Source organism: Rutidosis leptorrhynchoides, chromosome 6, assembly GCF_046630445.1.
Source record: "Rutidosis leptorrhynchoides isolate AG116_Rl617_1_P2 chromosome 6, CSIRO_AGI_Rlap_v1, whole genome shotgun sequence".
NCBI classification, from domain to species: domain Eukaryota; kingdom Viridiplantae; phylum Streptophyta; class Magnoliopsida; order Asterales; family Asteraceae; genus Rutidosis; species Rutidosis leptorrhynchoides.
This window is the reverse complement of record NC_092338.1, coordinates 33,332,415-33,345,277: the sequence shown is the minus strand read 5'-3', so window position 1 is coordinate 33,345,277 and position 12,863 is coordinate 33,332,415.

The window sequence follows — 12,863 nt, the reverse complement described above, 5'->3', positions numbered from 1 at the left end:
ATTCCTCGTGTTCTTCTTCGTTTTTAGAATAGACCAAAATACCATCGATGAACACGATAACGAATTTGTCAAGGTACGGTTTGCACATGCGGTTCATAAGATCCATGAACACTGCCGGTGCGTTAGTGAGACCAAATGGCATGACAAGGAATTCATAACTATCATAACGAGTCTGGAAAGCGGTTTTGGAGACGTCTTCCTCCTTAACCCTTAGTTGATGATAACCCGAACAGAGATCGATTTTCGAATATACACAAGACCCTTGTAATTGATCAAAGAGGTCATCGATGCGAGGAAGAGGATATCGAATCTTAACCGTCAATTTGTTTAGTTTGCGATAATCAATGCACATTCGTAGGGATCCATCTTTCTTCTTAACGAATAAAATCGGAGCGCCCCAAGGTGAATGGCTAGGTTGGATAAAACCATGATCAAGTTGTTCTTGGATTTGACTTTGCAATTCTTGCATTTAGGATGGAGCGAGTCTATATGGTGCACGCGCTACGGGTGCGGCTCCCGGAATAAGATCGATTTGGAATTCAACCGGTCGATGAGGTGGAAGACCCAGCAATTCGTCGGGAAATACATCGGAAAAGTCACTAACAATTGGCACATCATCGATATGCTTCTCATCTGACTCGACTTTCTTAACGTGGGCAAGGATCGCAAAACAACCCTTACGGAGTAGTTTTCTAACTTTAAGGCACGAAACGAGGTTGAGTCCGGTGCAACTCTTATCGCCATAAACAATCAAAGGTTCACCATTCTCGATAGGAATTCGGATTGCGTTAAGATCACAAAGGATATGAGATTTCGTTTTGGCTAACCAATTCATACCGATTATTACATCGAAGCTTCCTAGTTCCATGGGTATCAAGTCAATTTCAAACTCATTACCCAAAATATTTAACGTACACCCCCAGAAATATGTGTATGCACTCAATAGTTTCCCGTTGGCCACTTCAATGGTATAAGTGGTATCTAATGGAAGTGGGGGAGTGCTAAAAGAATGAGTCAAAGTCTTAGATACAAAGCATTTATCGGCACCCGAATCGAATAAGCAAGTAACATAAGAGTTGTTGAGAAGAAACGTACCCGTGACTAATTCATTGTCATCTCGGGCTTCCTCGGTGTTGATATTGAAAGCTCGGTCGCACATGTTGGGGTTATCTTTCTTCTTCGGGCATGCATTTCTATAATGGCCTGTTTGGCCACATTCGTAACAAGTGCCCGTTTTTGGTGCATTGGGCCCCTTTCGAGCGATGGGGGTGACACTTTTACATTCGTTGGCCTTATGACCAACTCCTTGGCACCGATGGCAAATTAGCTTGCCACATTCACCAAAGTGATGTTTGTTGCATTTGTTGCAAATAGGTAGGTTTCCGACATAACCCTTCTTGCCGTCGGAGGTGAAAGGCTTCTTGGTATAGTTATTGTTGCTTGATTGGGGGGCTTCCCATTTTCTTTTGTTGTTACCCGACTTATCCTCGGCTTTAGGTGTCGGCACTACAATTTCGTCCACCGTTTCTATCAACTTGCAGGCCATGTTCAAAGCTTCTTGATGATTAGTAGGTTTGGATGAAATTACCCCATGTTTGATGCTCTTTGGAAGACCATCCATGTAAAGTTCAACCCTTAAAGCTTCGGGGTTCACAAGGTTTGGGCACATCAAGGCTAGTTTGGAAAATCGTTGATTGTAGGCCTTGAGATCGTTTTCGACCGCTTTCAAAGTTCTTAGCTCTTGTTCGAGCCTTCGGGTTTCTTCACGAGGGAAATATTCGACGATCATCTTTTCCCTTAAGTCGGCCCAAGAGAGGGCGTGAGCTTCATCGGTACCCACCGATTGTACATAGGTGTTCCACCATGTGAGGGCGACACCGGCGAAAGTGTGAGTGGAGTATTTGACCTTATCTTGGTCCCGACAACCGCTTATGCTAAAGACGGCCTCCGTTTATTCGAACCATCGAGTGAGAGTAACCGGTCCCCCGGTCCCATCAAAAGTATGAGGTTTGCACCCCATGAAGGCTTTATAGGAGCATCCCTCGCTTGAGTTACCGGCTCCTTGATTGTTGTTGTTGTGGTTGTTGTTATTGTTGTTGTTGGAGGAGTGACCGGCCATGGTCGCATCCACGGCAGTGACTATCATTCGTTGTAGAGCTTGTTCGGAGTCTCATGGCGTGGCACACGACGAGGAGGCATTGTTCCTTCAAAACACAAGAATACCGTTGATAAGTATTTTCAATAATACTAATCATGATATGGAATAAGGATATAAAGAAAAATTTTCCTTGACTCGCCTTAAATTCTTTATGCCACAATGTCGGGACGTTCATATGAGTCACCGTAATATAATCCCGGAAATTATATTACCCTGATTCACATATGTGCATTCGACATCATTTCATATAGTCAAGGTGGCGTGTCAATCAAATTAAACAACGTGGGATTAAGATGAACAAAGAGTAAATATGAGTAGAAACGTTCGAGTATAATGCACAAGTAGTCAAGTAATTCCTACTTCAAGTCTATATGCCGGTTGTAGTCTAGACTCACTAATGTACCCTATGACCCGGGGTTGACACCAATGAACTATAAATCCCTATAACCAATGCTCTGATACCATCTGTAGCGACCCGACAAAATCGTCATTGACGGCGCCGTCTACTTAGGTCCCGTTACGTGGTCATAAGTCTTTAAAACAACGTTTGACCAAAAGTATGTCGCATTCATTTCAAAAGTAAAGATGTTTCAAGGTTTACAAAGTAGTTCGACGACTAGTTACATTACAAAGTTTAAAGTACGATTGAAACATATACGACACAATTTAAAAGTAGCCAAAAGACGCTCCACGTATGCATGTATACTCGACATCCAAGCAAGTATCAAAAGTAATGAGCGGAAGCATGTATCACAAAACGTTCAAGGACCTGAGAAAAACATAGAAATCTGTCAACGAAAATGTTGGTGAAATCATAGGTTTAAGTAAGTAACTACAAGTGAACCACAAGATTTGTAACATTGATATAATAGTAATACATTCCAAAAGTTAATATTCACGAGCACCCAATTATCAATGCTTAACATTCCTTCCATAGAACCCCATCACAATAGTGTTAGAACATACACTGTTTCTCGAAAATATATTCCATTCGTAAACGGTAGCGAACCGTTTGAATGAGGATTTGTCAAACCCATATGGCCATATAACATAAGTTCTCGCTTACACCCGGCAAGTGTAACTAATGATAATCGAATTGAGGATTTTTGTTCAAACTCGTATGTAGAATGTTTGTTTTCCTGTACTTGTGTTCACTTAGTAAAAAGAACGTTTATGTTTTCTTATCCCAAATGTAAGTTCAATGATGTGGTAGCGGAGGGGTATAAAATACTATTAAATTTTACAAGAAAATACTATTAAATACGATACAATTTTACACAAGATATTTATTTATTTAGAGAATGGATATACTTAAACCTTGCTACAACACTTATAGGCAGTGTACCTAATCGTACAGTAGTGTAGTTTTTAGTAAGTCCGGTTCATTCCACAGGGATAATCTTTAAACAAAGCTTAACGCTATATTAGTTTACTTTTATAAAAATACAAATATATATATATAAGTAATATTATTATTATAAAGGGGGGTTTTTACCGTTTAATGACCGGTTTGTCGATTTTAAAACTTTAGTCGCAGTTAAAACCAAATGTAAAATAATAAATAAATACAAGACTTAATTTAAAGCGTAAAGTAAATAACGATAATGAAATTGCGAATAATAAAAGTGCGATAAAATAAACTTGCGATAATTAAAAAGTACGATAATTAAAAGTGCAATTAAATACAATAACAATAAGAATGCGATAATTAGAAGTGCAATTAAATATAAAATAAAAGAAATTAAATATGAAATAAAAGAATTATGCTTATTTAAACTTCCGTAACGATGATGTTTGACGTGTTGATTTTAGTTTTATGCCCATGGGTTAATTGTCCTTTGTCCTGGATTATTTAATATGTCCGTCTGGTTTTTGTCCATAACAGTCCATCAGTCATAAATATAAAGTGCGAGTGTCCTCGTCAAATTATTCTTATACCCGAAGTTAAATATTCCAACTAATTGGGGACTTAAACTGTAACAAGATTTTAATACTTTGTTTAATAATTACACCAGGATGTCGACTGAGTGTAACCCAAGGTTTTAATATTTTGTTATCAATTATACCAAGTGTCCTTGTACATAATTTCACCCCTGTTTTAATTATTCTAGTGGCTATTAATCCATTCCCGTGTCCGGTTAAATGAACGATTATTCGTACATATAAATACCCCGCCCATCGTGTCCGATCGAGTGTATATGGTAATTTATAGGGACGCCCAATTGTAAATCTTTATATTAACATTAACAAACTATCATTTAGTTAAACAAATATAAAGCCCATTAATAGCCCATAGTCTAATTTCCACAAGTGTCGTTTTTTTGTCCAAACCCCAATTATGGTACAAAGCCCAATTACCCAATTTTAGTAATTAGCCCAACATCATGATTACTTTGGATTAAATAAGCATAATAATAACTTAGCTACGAGACATTAAATTAAAAAGGTTGAACATAACTTACAATGATTAAAAATAGCGTAGCGTTACACGGACAGAATTTCTACTTACACCCTTACAACATTCGCTAAAATACCCTTATTATTAAGATTAAAATTAAAATTAAAATTAAAATATAAATTATAAATATAAATATTACGTATATAGATAGAGAGATGGATATATATGTTATTTTTACGATCAGAATTCGTTTGCTTTTATAGGGAGTTTCAGTTTTTGGGGCTCCGCGACTCGCGGCATTTTTGCTCTTCAAACTCCGCGAGTCGCGGAGTTTGAAATTCCAGCTCACTCCAAATTGGATCTTAGTCTGCCGACGGTTTATTATATAATATAATATATATATAATTTATATAATTAATTATATATTATATTATATTTATATACATAGTTAACTTGTAATTTTTAGTCCGTTGCGTCGAGCGTTGAGAGTTGACTCTGGTCCCGGTTCCGAATTTTCGAACGTCCTTGCGTACTATTTTATATCTTGTACTTTGCGTTTTGAATCTTGTACTCTTGTAATTTCGAGACGTTTCTTATCAATAATTGGAACCTCTTTGATTGTATTTTGTACTTTTGAGCTTTTTGGTCGTTTGCGTCTTCAATTCGTCAAATCTGTCTTTTGTCTTCACCTTTTATTATTTAAACGAATATCACTTGTAAATAGAACAATTGCAACTAAAAGCTTGTCTTTCTTGAGGAATAATGCTATGAAATAAATGTTCGTTTTTAGCATTATCAAATATTCCCACACTTGAGCGTTGCTTGTCCTCAAGCAATATAGTCTAGAATCACTTCTTTATTCTTCACACTTTGTACACCAGTGATTTCTATGCGGCGGTATAAACAATGGTAGTAACGATATGGTTTACAGTCCCACATGACTATAAAATTTAGATCCATTAAGGAAATTGGATCTTTATGAAAACATTTGATCTTTTGAAAATTAAATCTAGTTTTTTACCCTAGATAAGTTTTCCGGAATAACCCTTCACCGGTGTTTGCAAATTCTTTTTGTGGGTTTGGTGGGTTTCAGATTTGAAAATTTTAGCTCAAAACTTATGGTTTTGTGTCACCCACTCGCTAACCTTGTATTTGGAAAGCAACACGTCCAGTTTACTTGTCCCGTATATTACCTTTCGGTAAACTACCGTCCGGTTGTAAAGGAAAGCGTTGAACAAGCAACAGTTAAGGCAATGTCCCCTGACATGCTTTTAATTATGGTCTATAACGTGTCGGACGCAATTACTATCCTTGGTAGGAGAAATAGTAAAGCTCACCCTTATAATTTTTCGGTCTGGCACAAGGTCATGTCCTTGACCATGCTATGCAACCACCGTTCTTACGGTTGACACCCGATTTGGTTCAGGTGACCTAATAAATTCCAGGTGAATTCCTAGGATTTTACGTTCAATGGTAATGAACGCATTGAAAATGGGTTTTTAGAAAACAAATCGGTTTGTAATTTTGATCAAAATATTTTCTCGTTCAAGCTCGAGTTTAGATATCATCGAATTCCATGAGTTTGAATTCTCAATCTTTAAGGTCAATCTCTAGGATTGAGTAATATCAGGCTTAAAAGCTGATTTTTGATCTTTTAAGGAGATTACCCTTTCTGGGGATCTGATTCATTAGTCTTATCGAGCTAATTTGCACGGTGCCTCCCCATTTTACGAGATAAATCCTTCTCATGGTTAGGATAAATCTGACCACTTGGCGACCCTGTTTAATGCTGAGGTCCGTGGATTTCCTGCTGATTTTAGTGATGACTTTTCTAGATTTTTCGTCAACCTACAGCTGGTCTGGACGACAACTTCTTGACCTAAATCAAGAAGTGCGTGTCTTTTTCGGAAGACTTTACTTCCTTTTAATGATGGAATTGATTCATCGTGTAGATCCATCTCTTCTTTTCTTTCATTGGGTAAAACAGTTTAGTTTAGTCCAAAGCAAAAGTATTTTCAGTTATTTGTTACAGAAATATGTGACATATGTTTTAAGATAACTTGGTAATTTTTCCCACACTTGGCTTTTATTTTTATTTTTTTTTATTGTCCTCTATTCCATTTTAAATGAATTTTATCATTTTGGTTTGTTTCTCAATTTATGTCCTTTCTGAGGTAACAATAATTTCGGTATTAAAACCTAGTTTTATCGTTCATAAATATGTATAAACATGATTTTGAGTTCATTTAATTGAAAATTTTGAAAAATTTTACTAGAATTGGGTAGTCAGTATATAAGACTAGGGCTGTTCTTTATTATCAGAGAGCACTAGATTCTAATACAACTACTGCTTTACTAGTATTTTTAATGGTAACCCAGTGTTTAAGATAAAAATTTTAAAATCCGAAAGAATTTAACCCCTTCCCACACTTAAGATCTTGCAATGCCCTCATTTGCAAGAAATCAGTAACAATTTAAATTATTGAGGGTGATTTGTGTGAAAATGATTAAATTTTACCAACGTTTCCAAACATATTTGTGTTTGTTTGCTGAATGATAAATGGTGCACATCATTTGTTCATTCCGTCTTGTTGTTATTTCACATATATTTTGCATCTTGTCGTCAAAATTAGTTGCTTTTGCTGAACTTAATGCTAGTCTTTGAAAATGCGTTGTTTTATCCTGTTGTGTACATAAGATAAACTGCAAACATATATACATATTTTTGAAGTTTGGTATATTACCCCACATTCAAAAATTATTAAAATCTAAGAATAAAAGTTAGAAAATAATAAAACTATTACAAATCCAACATAAGTATTAAATGTATCAACATTACAAATAATAAAATAAAAAAAATTAAGTAGACTAGGGATGATACTGATACCAGTAGGGGTTCCATGCATAACCATAGGTGCTATAGAATGCTTCGGCTGGGTTATACGTAGGATACGGTGGTTGAATCTCTATAGACCAGGGAGGGAATATGAGCTTTGTAGTAGGAATATAGTTTCTACCTATATGTTGGCAATAAGCTATGATTTGGTTTTGATGAACTTGCCAATCTTCAAATGCTCTTTGTCTAGCATTTTCGTACTCCTGTGAAGCTATAAACCTTTGCATTTCTTGCATTTCATTTCCCCCTCCTACATTACCTTGCTGTTGGTTTCTCTCAACCTGTGGATGTCTACCATGGTATTGTACTGCGGCGTTATTTCGCCTCTTCAAAACTTTCGCACCATGGTATACATTTAAACCTATTGTATCGCGGGGTTCTGGTTCTTCGACTAATAATCCCCCCGACTTATATCCACACCGAGATATTCAGCAATCAAAGTAATAAAAATACCACCTCCTATTATGCTATGCGGTCTCATCCCCCTAACCATAGCTGATAAATAATAACCCACACAATAAGGTATACTTACAGCGCTTTGTGGGTCTCGAATACACATATGGTAAAACAAATCCTGTTCATTTACCTTTTCCTTGTTCTTACCTCTTTGTGTAATCGAATTAGCTAAAAACCTATGAATTACTCTTAATTCAGCTCTATCTATATCCAAATAAGAGTAATTTCCCCCTTTGAATCGGTGATGGCTTGTCATTTGACTCCATACACCATGTGTATCAAAATTTTCATCTATCTTTCTACCATTTAGTATCAACCCTCTACAATCGGCAGATGCTAACTCCTCAGGCGTATATATACGTAAAGCCTAAGCCATGTCTAGTAAAGACATGTGGCGCATCGAACCTCCTAACAAAAATCTAATAAAAGATCGATCGGTTAAACTAGCTACCCGATCATTTAATTCTATACTACACAACAATTCTTCACACCATACTTTATATACAGGTCTACGCATGGTGAATAAACGTACCCAGTCGTTAAAAGTAGAATTACCATACCTCTGTGCAAGTAATTTCCTAATTGGCCCGGCCAATTCTACAGCTTCTAATGGTCCCCATTCTATGACCCTAGGTACCTCAACAACTTTAGAATGAAGAGTATGCAAACCCCTTTGGTATTTTGGATAATCTATCCAAAGTCTGTCAAATCTCAGGTTCGGATGCAAATCTTCCAAGTGCATATCAGAAAATGTCATGACTGGATGAGGTATATCTTGTTTGTAGTAGTTATCCACCTCCTGTTGTTCCGCATTCTCAGCAGGAGCATTGCGAGCTTGGGATGAAGATTCACCCCTTTCAGTCATTTTTCTTGAGTAATTCCTTGATAGCATCCTTCTCAACATGATTTTAGTAAAAGATTTGATGATTAACGGTTAAAAATTGTGATTTTGGGGGTGTTTTTTCGGGTATTTTGCGGTTTGTTTTCGCAGTATTTTCTGTGTTGTGGGTTGGGGACTGATCAGTTCTGCGTTTTTATTTTTTTCTGATTTTTGGTCCCTCCGCGAGTCGCGGTGTTTGGACCTTCAAACTCCGCGAGTCGCGGAGTTTGTTATTTTTTTTTTTTTTTTTTTTTTACAATCTTTAACTTATAAAACAATTAAGTAATTAATTTTTAAAATTTTGTTTCCCTTGTTATTTAGGACGAGGTCGTTTCGGATTGATGTCCTAGTCCGTCCTTCGACAAAATTTTAAAATTTGCCTTTTTGTAGCGATTGTTTTAAAAGCTAAGATTTTTGGGGTTTTTTTTTTTTAATGTTTTTGGCATACTTTAATTCAATAAGATTAAAAATAATGATAATAAAAGTTCTCGTCCCACCCTTGGGTAAAGCAATTTCGGTTCAAAGACCTAGTCTTCAACTTACGACGAAGTTTAAAAATCATATTTTTAACTTAATGAGATAAAGTAAATTTTTATTTTTAAATTCACACAATTTAAATATAAAATTCAAAATTAATATTAAAAATTCACACCAAACTTACAATTTAAAACGCATAAAAATAAAATTCATATTTTAAAAATTAAAAATTCACAGCAAACTTAATTTAAAAAATTCATATTATAAATTCACACCAAACTTATATTAATTTTTCAAATATTTACAATTTTAAATATATTATTTTTACAAAGTTTACAATTTTAATTTAAAATTTATATATTAATTTTAAAAACATGGTAAAAATAAAATTAAAAATCTTTTTAGCTTTTTATCCCACTTTAATCAATCAAATATTATCAAAAATATGCGCCCCTCTTTTCGGTAAAGTAATTTCGGTTCCATGACCTAATTTAACTCATGACGAATTTTTGAAATATTTTGGTTTGATTGATTAAAGATATTTATACCTTAAGAATAAACGTTAAATTTCGCAGTGATGTAATAAATTTTTGAATGATATCAATAATTTCGGTCGCCAAACCTAATTTTATTCAATACCAATTTAATACTTTATAACGAACAAATTAGCGTTTATTATCAAAAGGTTAAAAATAAAAATAAAAATAAAAAAAAACTGTACAGACTTACCTGTGAGATAGTATTCTTAGTTATATGATCTATCCCATTCATAAGATAGTCGATTTAATTGGTTTTCCATGGCTACATAGGCGTAACCTCGAGCATTCAGTGTTTTTTCTTCTAAACATATGAACGGTCCGTCTCTGCATAAAGTAACAAATTCGGTGTTTGAATAGGTTTGATTATTTGAACATTTACCTCCATGTGACCATTTTCCGCATTTGTGACATCGTTCTAGGTGTCGTGCTCTTCTTTTCGCTGCGGATTTTGATTTTCCTTTACCAAATTGTAACTTATTATCGCATCTGGATTCTTTTCTAACTCCGTCCAATCTTTCTCTGATTACTGATACTATTTCACTCGGAATTGTGTCATTATTACGTTTAGTGATCAAAGCGTGTAGCATTAGACCATGGTTTAGTTCACAGGCAGTTTTCATTTCCTAAAAAAAATAAAAATTCAGAATGGGGGGAGAAGACTAGTTCTTTAGGGTCTACTAGGGAAAGACCGTTCGGGTTCCATTTTCGAGAACTACACGAAAACAGACAATCTAACTCTAACAGAAATACATATTATCCTTTAAAGACTTGATTCTCCCCACACTTAGTTAGCTGTGGTGTCGAAATTGTGATTAACTTCGTTGTCGACTTCCATTGGACCATGTATGTAATGTTTAACTCTGTGACCATTAACTTTAAATTCAATCCCATTTGAATTTATTAATTCTATCGTTCCGTATAGAAAAACTCTTTTAACTATGAATGGTCCAGACCATCTTGATTTCAATTTTCCAGAAAATAGCTTGAATCGTGAATTGAAAAGAAGAACTCTGTCTCCTTCTTTAAATTCTTTTGAACTTCTGATTCTTTTATCATGCCATTTCTTCGTTCTTTCTTTATAGATTAACGAATTTTCGTATGCTTCATGTCTTAATTCTTCTAATTCGTTTAGTTGACTTAATCGTAGACGTCCAGCTTCATGTATATCAAGATTACATATCTTCAAAGCCCAAAATGCTTTGTGTTCAATTTCTACTGGAAGATGACATGCTTTTCCATAAACAAGTCTAAAAGGTGTGGTTCCAATTGGAGTTTTGTAGGCTGTTCTAAAAGCCCAGAGTGCATCCTCCAATTTAATGGACCATTCCTTCGGATTTGATCCTACGGTTTTCTCTAGAATACGTTTTAAAGCTCGGTTGGTATTTTCAACTTGTCCACTTGTTTGTGGATGATATGCGGTGGAGATTTTATGAGTTACTCCATATCTTTTAAGAACTTTCTCAAGTTGATTATTACAGAAATGAGTACCCCGATCACTTATTAAAGCTTTCGATGTTCCGAACCTTGCAAAAAGACGTTTTAAAAAGTTGACTACAACTCGTGCATCGTTAGTTGGGAGAGCTTGTGCTTTCGCCCATTTAGATACATAATCAATGGCTACGAGTATATATAGATTATTATGAGATTTTGGAAATGGACCCATAAAGTCAATACCCCAAATGTCAAATACTTCACATACTTGTATGACATTTTGTGGCATTTCATCACGTTGACTTATTTTTCCGGCCCTTTGACAAGCATCACAGGATTTGCAAAGAAGGTGTGCGTCTTTGTAAATTGTAGGCCAATAGAATCCAGCATCATAAACTTTTCTTGCTGTTAGTTGAGGCCCATAATGCCCTACTATTGGTCCTGTATGACAATGGTTTAAAATTTTACTAGCTTCATCTCCAAATACACATCGACGTATTATTCCATCGGGACAACTTTTAAACAGATGTGGATCTTCCCAGAAATAGTGTTTTATATCACTGAAGAATTTCTTTCGTTTTTGGTACGATAATCCTTTTTCAAGGAATCCACATACTAAATAGTTTGCATAGTCTGCAAACCATGGAATTTCTTTATAATCTATCTTTAATAGATATTCATCAGGAAAGTTGTCTTGTATGGCCGATTCATTTAGAACTTCTAATTCGGGATTTTCAAGACGAGAAAGATGATCAGCGGCGAGATTTTCTGCTCCTCTTTTATCTCGGATTTCAATATCAAACTCTTGTAAGAGTAAGATCCAACGGATTAATCTTGGTTTAGCATCTTGTTTCGAAAATAGGTATCTAAGAGCAGAATGGTCCGTATAGACCACCGTTTTTGCTAGAACGAGATATGATCGAAATTTGTCAAACGCAAAGACAATAGCAAGGAGTTCTTTTTCAGTAGGTGTATAGTTCGTTTGTGCTCCTTGTAACGTCTTACTAGCATAATATATAGGTTGAAATCGTTTTTCAATCCTTTGTCCTAAAACGGCTCCCATTGCAAAATCACTTGCATCGCACATTAGTTCAAATGGTAGATTCCAATTTGGTGTTATCATGATCGGCGCATTAGTGAGTTTCTCTTTAAGAATATTAAATGATTTGATACACTCATCTGAAAAGATGAATGGAGCATCCTTTTCTAGGAGTTTATTCATAGGAGTGGCAATTTTAGAAAAATCTTTTATGAAACGTCGGTAAAAACCGGCATGCCCTAGAAAACTCCTAACTCCTCTAACATTGGTGGGATGTGGAAGTTTAGCAATTACGTCTACTTTAGCTCTATCCACTTCAATTCCTTCTTTTGAAATTTTATGACCAAGAACGATGCCTTCTTTAACCATAAAATGGCATTTCTCCCAATTAAGAACTAGATTTGATTTTTCCTATCTAATAAGCATTCGTTCCAGATTAACTAGACATGATTCAAATGTATCACCGAAGACTGAAAAGTCATCCATGAAAACTTCCATGCATTCTTCTATCATGTCATGAAAAATTGCCATCATACACCTTTGAAAGGTTGCAGGGGCGTTACAAAGTCCAAATGGCATGCGTTTGTAA